We start from the raw sequence: 10,516 nt of genomic DNA on the forward strand, positions 1-10,516 counted from the left end.
GCGTCCGAATGCTCGAGGAACGAAGATCTGCAAGGCAGGATTCTGCAGCAAGTTGGTGCCCGCGGAAGCTGAGCATCAATTTGCTCTTAGGGAATTTTCCATGTTCTTCCATCTCCCCGTTTAGGTGCCAGGTCCTGGCCTGCAGGGTGGGGCCGTCGGGCCTCTGCCGCCTGCTTCGTGGTGGGACTCCTGGGCGCCCACAGCCTCCACCTGGCAGGCCAGCCCAACAGAGCCTGTTTCATCACATGGTGTTTCCAGGAGCCAAATAACAAACACACTTCCTGGAAACAGCCAGGAGGAGCAGCTGTCTCCCAAGAAGGGAAGGAAAACAAGAGGCTGCTGTGGACCCTCTCCCCATGAGCACCTGGACCTGCAGCCACCTTGTGCAAAGGCCCTGGAGCAGTGGCCACTGCTGTCTGCACACCAGGGCCCAGCCTGTGGCCAGACCTGGGGCCGGTGGGTGTGGACTGGAGCCTGGATCGGCTTGGGGCTCTGCCAGCCCCTCCTCTGGTGCCAGGCTGGTCTCCTGAGGCCCAGAGGAGGTAAAAACAGAGTCTTTAATGATACCAGAAGCCATTGGCCTTCAACCACTGCCTCCACGGTCTGGGCACCCCAGCCAGCAGCTTGAGGGCCTGGCCCAGGCAGAGGCTGGGGCAATGTGGGATGCCGTGAGGGCTGCAGTTTCTGGTGGGGGCAAAGTTGCCACCTGCCCAGAGGCCATGGCCTCCGCCTCAGGCACCTGCTCCTAGAACCGCCAGCTGCAGGGGAACCTGCCTCCATCACCCCTCAAGCCCGGGCCCTGATGCAGGGTGAGGGGGGAGGCCTCCCAAAGGAAGATGCAGGCTTGCAGGCAGCTGGAGGTCGTGGCCTGAGCTCTGTTGAGACTCGCGTAGGACATCGTGTAGAAAATCTGCTTTTTAAACTCAGCCTGCTGCAGAGATGAAAGGAGGCTCTGTGCCTGAGGCGCTTTGCCGCCCATTGGAGTTGGGTGTTGGCTTTGCATGGGACCAGTGATTCTGGCAAGCTTGGCCTGTCGGCCGAGTCTGCAGCCCTTGCCAGCTAGGGCAAGCTGCGGAACAAGAGCCGAAGACAGGGTCCCAGCCCACCCCCCACAGGGGACCCATGTCGGGAAAGACAGGGTCCAAGCCCAACCCCCACAGGGGACCCATGTCAGGAAAGACAGGGTCCCAGGCCACCCTCCACTGGGGACTCATGTTGGGAAAGACAAGCAGGGGGCTCGGGACGGGTTCTGCAAACCTTGCGGGGGTGGCCACATGGGGTTCCCAGTATGTGTGACCTGGGGACGCAGCAGCAAGGCAGCTGGCACCATGGGCAGGTAGGTGCAGAGCCAGTGAGGTGCCCAGCAGCAGCCCGGCCTGAGCGTCCAGGCCCACCTGCCTCCTTTCCCAGCCTCAGTGGGGAAGGAGGAGATTTTCAGGCCCCTGGAGTCTGACCAAGGCCCCAGCTCCAGTGCAGGACCCGTTGGCCAAGATGCAGGGGAGAGAAAGGGCCCCCCTCTGAGGTCCTTGGGAGGCTGGGGAGGAGCTCTGGGGGCTGCTCAGTGATGAGGTCTGTTCCGCCTGCCCCTGCCTGCCCCCCTCACTGAACAAGGGCATCCAAGGGCACATCAAAAAGATCCCAGAGTGGCTCTGGCTGGAAGCAAGAAACAGACCCCAAGAGGGGGCTTCGCTGCCTCCTCCTGGCCTGCTCCAGAAGCCGCTGGCCGTGGGGTCTGAGTGCCCATGGGCAGGCTGGCGGCTGCTGGCCCCTCAACCTCCAGCCACCAGGCGGCGGTTGGCACAGCCTCCTCCAGGTCCCTGGGCTCCTTTCAGCTCTGTAACCTGGGAAAGAGCTCACAGGGCACGAGCTCAGCCCTGTCGCCTCCAGGAGTCTCACCCTGTATTTTTTGTCTGCATCTTCAGCTTTGCGGGTGCCCTAAGGATGAGGTGCTGCTGCTGGGTGTTTTTTAAAGTGCCTTGGAGAAGGCTGAGTAGCTGGTGCCAGGCCAGGCATCTCCAGCCCTGAGGGGGAAGATCCCTTCCGGCCATGGTCCAGGAGCCCAGGGCTGGGGCTGGTCTGGGGGCTCTGGGGCCATCTGCACCCTGGGGACTGCTCTGGAGGCTGCCCTGGTCCCCTGTTCCCTGTGGCAGGAGGAAGGGGCTGTGGGGTGAGCCTTGAGCCCTCCCTGGGTGAGCAGATGACCCCATGTGGGAGAGGCCAGGCCCTGGTGTTGGCCTGGTCAAGGCCACCCTGGCTGGGCAGGTGCAGGTTCATCTGGAGGCTGTCGTGAGACTCCCTGCCCAGGACTGGACACAGGCTGCACATGCTGCCCCTGCAGACACAGCTCCCCAGGAGCCTCATGCCGCTGGGAGGAAGATGGGGTGGGTGCCCCTGGGAGGAAGATGGGGTGGGTGCCCCTGGGAGGAAGATGGGGTACTCTGGGAGGATAGTGGGTGACCCTGGAGGAAGGCAGGTGCCCCCAGAGGAAGGTGGGTGCCCCAGGAGGAAAGTAGGTGCCTGGGAAGAAGGTGGGTGCCCTGGGAGGAAGGCACCCAGGTATCCCTGGAGGAAGGCGGGTCCCCGTGGAGGAAGGTGGGTACGCTGGGGAGGAAGGTGGGTGCCCCGGGAATTGTGGTGTTCTGGGAGGAGGATGGGTGCCAAGGATTCAGAGTTGCTCAGAGCTGTGATTTGCTCAGCCCTGAGCAGCTGGGAACGGGGGTGCTCGGCCCAATGCCAGCTCTGTTCCTACTCTCTGAGATGGGGCACTGAGTCCTGTTTCTGCTGCTGGGCTGAGCAGGGTGGCAGGGCGGGGGCCAGGCCAAGGCCTCAGGGCCGCCTCCACAGCAGGCGGGAGGGAGCCACTGTCTTGATGCCCCTGCAGCTCTGGGAGCTGGGCCACGGGCCGCTTCCTCCTCCCCCCGCGATGGGGGTTGCTCACATCAGCCCTGCAGGGGAGCAGCCGATGGGGCCGAGTGGCAGCAGCTGTGTGTGGGCCTCCTGCATCTCCCTCAGTGGTGGGCTCGGTCTGAGGCAGCACACCCAGCTGTGCGGGGCAGGCCCTGGGCCCATCTCACGGCCAGGAGGAGGAGCACAGACTGAAGTTGCCCCCTGGGAGGTGGCACCGGACTGCAGCCTCCACAGTGGCCAGGGGTGTCGGGGGAGGCCCGGGCCTGTGGCAGACGATGCCACGTGGTTGCTCAGGTCCCACAGCCCTGCTGGTTCAGACGCCAGCGCCGCGTGGACTCTGAAGCCTCACTGGCCTGATGCCTGGCTCTCCCTCCACCCCACCCAGGGCCACGAGTGCTGTGCTGTAGAGGCGTCCCTCAGGCAGTGGTGGTGGCAGTGGAGACAGCCTGGCCTCCCTCCTGCACACCCTCGCTGTCCCTGCTGTGTGGAGCTGTCCCCGCGCTGGGCCACGGGCTGGTGGCAGGGACAGTAGCCAGAGTCTGGCCTGCCCCCTCTGGACCTCCTGCACCCAGTCCCCATCTTCTGAGGGTGGGAGGGGTCCCCTGGCCTGGGCCCCATCAGGCACCTTCCAGCCTCTCTGGGATGGGGAGAGACAGGTGCACGAGCAGCGGGGACTCAGCCGGGCTGAGGTCAACCTCTGACCCTGCAGGGAGTGGTTTGGGGACCCCCTGGCCTCAGTTTCCCTCATCTGAAACAGGAACCTGGACCACATGTCCTTGGAGCCTCTGCCCACGCCACAGTCCTTGATCCATGCTCCAGAGGGCTTGGCAGGGAGCCTGGTGGGATGGTGCCCTGTCCCCTCACCTTGGCAGGGAGCCTGGCGGGATGGTGCCCTGTCCCCTCACCTTGGCAGGGAGCCTGGCGGGATGGTGCCCTGTCCCCTCGCCTTGGGCTGGGAGCTTCACAGGGGGAGCAGCTTCTGTGCTTCGTGCCAGGAGCCTCTTGGAGAAGGCACTGTGTGCCACCCTGCCTCTCCCGGGAGAACAGGGCTGGTAACACGGGCCTGGCTCCCTGAAGATGGTGGGGGAGGCATGGCCAGTTCTGCCTACCTCTCGCCCGTGCAGAGCAACGGCTCACCAGACAGCAGCCCAGGGGGCCCTTCCGGTCTCAGAAAAGGGGAATAGGAACCCTTCACTCTTGTCTGTTTCTACCAGCCAGGGTTCCAGGGCTCTGGGGCTCTGTGCAGGGTCGGGGGTCGCATCTGTGTGAATCCTGGGAACCCGACAAAAGGCCAGGCTGTGCGGCACCATCTTGGCCGTGGGGCCAGTCCTGGGCGTGACCAGCGCCCGGGACCCCCGACCGGGCAGCACGGCGGCTCTGCGCAAACGTCCTCACTGCAGGGTCAAGCAGAACTGTGGTCGCTGCAAGGCTGCCTGGCACCTCAGCACCTCAGCCCTCACTGCCCACAGGAATCTGTCAGGAGCCCCACCCTGGCCATGAGCTCGGGGGGCTGGCGCCCCAGGGCTGGGCATGGCGCCGGGCAGAGGCTCATGGATCTGTTGAGTGGATGGACAGACACCGCCCACAGGTGAGTGATGGCCTCGCCAGTGTGGACCCGTGTTCCTGCAAGGCTGCTTTAAATTGCTTTTGGATAAATTGATTTCCCACTGACTTGTTATATTTTCAGAAACACTTCCTCTGTTTTCACTCCTGATTCAGCTTTCCATCGGCCGTGGCCCCCACGCATAGCAGGCACCTGTAGGCTGCCCGTCTTCACCACATGTGCTCCCCACCTAAGCAATGTGGAGAAGCCACTGTGGGGGTCATCCTTACTCAAGGAAAAGGACTGGGCTGGAGGCTGGAGCCCTGAGTTAGAGCTCCACGTTGGCTGTGGCTGTGCGGTCTTCTCCCGGGTGGGATGCTGGCCACTTCTCAGGGCACCCGGCTGGAGCCTCATTCACTGTGAAGTGACTGCAGATGTCTGAGGAAGAGGCACCTGCTCCTTCAGGTCCCTCTGCTCACCAGGTACTGGGCACCTCTCCAGAGCTGGAGCTCTCAGTCAGCAGACACTTGGTGGCCAGGGACGGTCAGGCCTCAGAGCAGAGCTGGAAGAGAGACGGCATCAGACAAACATCATGTGGCTCTGCAGGACCCGGGGCGGGGGCCTCCAGGACGGAGAGGCTGGGCTGTGTTGGTGGCAGCTGGCCAGGAGGATGCCCCAGGGACCTCACAGCTGTTGTTGCACCCCTAAAATTCACTCTGCCCAGAGTCCTTAGGGAGTCCATGCTGCACAGGTGCTGGGGCCGCCGTGCGGTGCTGTCCGAGTCACTGTGTGCAGCTTAGCTCAGCGCTTTGCTTTGAGATCAGCCAGGCAGGAATATTTACACCACAGTAACTGGCAAACACTGCACATGGGCAGCCGGGCATCTGATGGGCACCTGGCACTGGAGATTTCACTGGCCAGACCCCCACCCTCAATTCCACAGGAAACCCAAGAGGGATGGTGCTCATGGTCCTGCGCTGGTGGGCTCTCAGTCCATTCCTGGGTCACAGTGGTGCCCCACGCAGGCTGCCCCAAAGGGACTCCACCCTGGGCACCATGCTGGCATCTCTCCCCCCAAGTTCCTGTGTCATGTGCATTAGCACAGTGAGGACAACACCTCCCAGGCACCTATGCTGGGCATGGAGCATGGATGGGAAGGCCGCAAGTCCTGAGGGCTGCTTGTTACGTGGCCTGGCCCCACCCATCCCCACCTCCGGGGTCAGGGAGTTGCTCGCTGCTGCTGCAGAGGACGAGTGATTGCAGGCACCTGTGCGTCTCACGTGTGATGCCGTCTTACCAAACTTGCAAAACCTGCGGAGCCTCGGGTTCCCAGCAAGCTGCCTCTGCCCACCAAGGAAGAGTATTCTGGAAACTGCCGCTGAGGCTGCTGCACTTCCTCGCCCATGCTCAGCACTTCCAGTGTGACCACCCCTTTGTCTGGGTGGACCCTCCAGTCAGAGGAGCCAGGGCTCAACAGAAACCCGTCCTGGGCGTGCACCCGAATGAACTGAAAACCTGTATTCACACAAAACCTGGGAGTGAATGTGGAGAGATGCTGGTTTGTAACCCCCTACGCACTGGAGAGAACTCAGGTGCCCATCACCGGCGAGGGGATAAAACAGCTGTGGACTCCCCCATACCGCGGGATCTTGGGGGTAAAAGGCACGCGCTGGCCCTTCGCAGCACAGGCGAGTCCTAAACGCGCTTTTCTAAGTGAAGGAAGCCAGACGGGCCACATCCTGTGAGACCTCATTTCTGTAACATTCTGGAAAAGGCAAAACTTTGGCGACAGCAGAGACGTAAACCGGATCTAAAACCAGACCCTGCAGATTTCCGCGGCGCCTCAGCCTAAGCTTCTGCGGGAGCCGAAGCCTGGACCCCGCAAGCACTCATGGCTCTTCTGCCCTGGGGTGTCTGTGACTCCAAGTGCACCCTGAGAAGAAGCCCCCCGTCACTCGTCCTGGGGGCCCGGCGGTAGGTGGCCAGGCCGGTGCCCCTGACGACACACACTGAGGACACTTTCCACCCTATCGGCTTCCTTTCTTGGCGTGGTAGCTCCTGCCCAGTGACTCACGCACAGAGAGTGGCAGGAAGCCAGGGAGGACGGGCTGGCGGAGCTCTGAGCGAGGAGCATGGACACCAGCTTGGGCCAGGGCCTGTGAGGCAGGAGAGGCCAGGAGGCAGCGTGGGCTCTGAGGCTGGGCCTTGGTCGCGCTGGCTCAGCCCGGGGCCTGGTAGCAGCAGGGAGGTACACAGACGTGGAGGGGCATCTGGGCAGGAGCCATGGACATGGGAGCCCCACGCACCTGAGAGCATGGCGCCCATGTGGCCACCAGGGGCCAGGACGCAGCTGGTTTGCGGCTAAACCAGAACTGCAATCAGGGTCTCCTGCATTCCCTAGGCTTGTGCTCCCACCCCCTGCCCACGAGTGTCTGCAGAGGAAGGCGGCCCTGGATCCAGCCACGGCAGCAGGGGGTGGGTCTGGCAGCCCATGTCCCCGCGTGGAGGTCCTGGGAGGACCAGCCCCCTGCAGGGCACCCATGCTTGGACAGTGGATCCCGAGATGTTGAGTTGGGGCAACAGGCCTGGAGGCGTTGCTCTGCACCCCCGGAACTTGGTCTCAGCCCTGAGCTTGCCAGGATGGCCAGGTGTGAATGCGGCCAGGCTGGAGGCCCAGCGTCCCTTGCAGCTACTGAGTCAGCCCTGCTCACCTGCCCCTCCAGGTACTGTTGTCCCAAGCCCATAGTCAGTCCCCCCCTTGGGGTCTGGCATCTGCCCTGCTAACTCTCCTGTGAGTGGGCTGGGCACGGGGGCTGAACACCTGTGTCTGCCCCTGCCCCAGCCCCCTTAGGTCTCCAGGGAGCTGCTCCAGAAAGTCCAAGAGCCAGCACCACGGCCAGCTGGTCTGTCCTTGCAAGAGGCTTGACACCCAGGGGCTGAGAAGAGGGCTGGGGAGGGGCCTGGGGAAGATCTGGGGAGGGTCTGGGGACAGTGCTGGGGAGGGGTCAGGGAGGGGAGGTGGGGAGGGGGTTGGGGAGGGGTGGGGCAAGGATCTGGAGAAGTGTTGCGGGGGGTGGGTGAGGGGTTAGGGAGGGGGCTGGAGAAGAGTTGGAGAGGGAGCTGGTGAGGGGCTGTGGAGGGAGCTGGGGTTGGGCTGGGGAGGGAGCTGGGGATGGGTTAGGGAGGGAGTTGGGTGGGGAGCTGGGGAGGGAGTTGGGTGGGGAGCTGGGGAGGGACTGGGGAGGGGGCTGGAGGCCACTTAAGTCAGGACAAAGAAGATGCCGGTTTGTGTGGAGGTGCAGGGAGTGCCCTGCTTGCTGGCATGCCCTTGACGCTCAGACAGGGAGATGCTGAGTGGACTTGATCAGAACAGCCCCTGCGGGTGTTCACACCACCGCCTATGGTCACCCCTAGTGGAAGGGAGGCCCAGCAAGGAGACCTTGACCTCGCTGGCCCTGGGGCTGGGACTGGCACCCTGGGCACAGTGTCCACTCTCCCATTTCCATGGAACCACCATCCTCTCGGGCCTCTCCAGCCGCCAGCACACGCCCTGGAGTAGAGCCCTGTGAGGGGCCTGCTGTGTGCAGGGGCAGGGGTGTACCACGTGGGGTGGGACGCGGCTCATCTCTGGGCCTGGGGCCCCACTACCGTCCTCTTAGGGCAGCGAGCTGCCTCCCAGTCTCCACTGCCTCTGCTTGGGTTGTGGGGCCTGACCCGTTCCTGCTACTGAAACCCAACTCAAGAGTTTTCCCAGATGCCCCCGGGACCTGTAAAGGCTCGAAGGAAGCCAGGTTGGTGCCAGGCCTAGCTCTGTCTCCCGCCTGTTGTGTGCCTGCTTGGGCTGCCCCCTCATCTGGAAAGGGTGCCAAGTGCCAGGACAGCGCCCCAGGTCCGGGGCACTCACGGGTGACAGCATCCTCCAGGTGTGGACTACAGGGTAGTTGGGCAACTGGGGTCCTGCTCCTGGCCCAGTGCAGCGGAAGGGACAGAGCCAGACCCTCCAGCCACCCCCTCCAGGCTGTCTCCTTGTCCTCAGAGTGAGCAGAAGATCCCTGCCCTCCCCACCTCCCTGCTGTGGGGTCAGCTAAGACAATGAGTGTGAGACCCTCCACAAGAACAGCCCCCATTAACAAAATGAGACTCGAAGGAGTGAGAGCACTTCGGGGGGCCGGGTTTGTCAGGCAGAGATTGCACCAGGCAGTGGGCCGAGACTTTGGAGAGGACCTGGCTGGAGCACTCGTCTGCACACAAGGAAAACAAAGGCTCAGAGACAGGGCAGAGCTCAGACCCTCAGTTCCCAAAGTGGTGCCCCCCACCCCTCCCAGGATTGTGTCCACACAGTGGTGCCCGTCCGGGTGGGCAGCAGGTGTCCATGGACACGAGCACAGCAAGGCCAGGGGCCGAGAGGGAAGGGTCAGGGAAGACTGGCCAGCTCGAGGGGATCACAGAGGCTGCCCTGGCCTTGTTCCTAGTGGACAAAATAGGACTGACAGCTGCAGACAAAGCCAGGCACAGCCCAGCACAAAGACAGCCGAGGAACTGTGCTGCCCCAGTAGTTAAGGGCCAGAAAGATCATTTTTAAAGATGTCAGGGTTGGCTGCCAGAATCCTCTTGTACAACATTCCATGACTGGGAGTTGGGGACTTGAGTTCCAGGCTGGCTCTGCCCGGCCTTGAAAGCCTGGCTGGGCCTCAGTTGCCTCCTTGGAAAATGAGGGGCTAGACTGAGGCCCTGGGGGTCCTGGCTGTGCCCAGAGCCTGCTGTGCCAGGTCCACGAGGAGAGGTCAGGGCTGGGGGTGCCGAGCCAGCTTCCCCAGGCTCGGGGTCGGGTTACCCAGGTGGGAGGGAGGCCCAGCACCTCCCCCACTCCGAGGTCTGGCTTCTAGAATCTCCTGCAGAAACACGAACCCATCTCACTACACTGTAAACACAACATCCTTGGAATTGGAAATCAATGGCAGATGCAGGCAGATTCGGCCTCCAAAGCCACAGAGGGGCTGGGAGCCGACCGGAGCCAGGAGTTGCCACAGGAGGTAGGTGCCTGGGAGCCCCAGCACAGAGGTGGCCCCTCTCAGGCCAGGCTGGGCCACAGCGTCTGTGGGACCCTCCATGCCTCCTCCCATCCGTGCTGGCCCCATCGGCCTAGGCTCGCAGCTGGACTGCTCCCTGGGTGGGGCCACCAGGGCCCACAGTGGTATGGCCTGGCATGGGTGCAGGCTTTTAAGCATAGATGGCGTCTTTAGCAAAATGATCTCTCACAGAATGTTTTTAAATTAAAATGTAATTCACATACCTTGGAATTTACCCCTCGAAAGTCCAGGCAGTTCAGCGGCATCCGGTCCACTCCCATTGTGGTGCAGTGCCAGGGTCAGCTGGCCCACCGCCCACGGGAGAAACACCATCCCCACAGCCGGCGCTCCTGTGCCGCCTCCTCCCAGCCCCCGGCAGCCCTCGCCTCTGTGCGCTTCCCATGGATGAGGTCCCAGAGTGCGTGGCCTTCCGCGTCTGCCTCTTCCGGGCAGCAGCATGGTGGGTGTTTCTGGGGCTCCTCCGTGTCGTTCCACCCGTCAGTCCTTCATGCCTCTCGAGGCTGGGCAACATTTTGTTGCATGGATGGGCCACATGTTTAACCTGTCCATCAGCTGACGGACATTTGGGCTGATTTTATCTTTTGGCTATGATGAATAATGCTGTGATCAACATTGATTCACAAGTTTCGTGTGGACCTGTTTTCAGTTGAGTATCAGCCCAGGCCTAGACTTCCCGGGTTTTTGGTGATATAGTTTAAATGCACATCCTTGCCAAGTCTCATGTTGAACTGTGAGCCCCCGTGTTGGAGGTGGGGCCTGGTGGCAGGTGTTTGGGTCACGGGTGTGACTGCCTCAGCAATGGCTTGAGCCATCCGCTTGGTGAAGAGTGAGCTCTCACTCTGGGTTCCTGTGAGATCTGGTGTTTAAACGTGTGTGGCACGTCCCCCACCCTGCTGCTCCTGCTTTCACCACGTGACTCACCCGCTCCCCCTTCACCTTCTGCCCTGAGTAAGAGCTTCCTGAGGCCCCCCCAGAG

The 10,516-nt window shown here is 62.5% G+C and overlaps 1 long non-coding RNA gene across 1 annotated transcript; it reads right to left on the reverse strand.

The window, feature by feature from the left end:
- Positions 1-4,563: 4,563 nt before the first annotated feature.
- Positions 4,564-10,028, reverse strand: LOC112130522 (uncharacterized). Its single transcript, XR_002912784.2, has 2 exons — positions 9,744-10,028; positions 4,564-5,012 (listed from the first exon to the last, which is right to left on the reverse strand). It is a non-coding gene; the product is annotated as an uncharacterized LOC112130522 (long non-coding RNA).
- Positions 10,029-10,516: the final 488 nt, after the last annotated feature.

Source organism: Pongo abelii, chromosome 22 (assembly GCF_028885655.2).
Source record: "Pongo abelii isolate AG06213 chromosome 22, NHGRI_mPonAbe1-v2.0_pri, whole genome shotgun sequence".
Lineage (NCBI taxonomy): Eukaryota > Metazoa > Chordata > Mammalia > Primates > Hominidae > Pongo > Pongo abelii.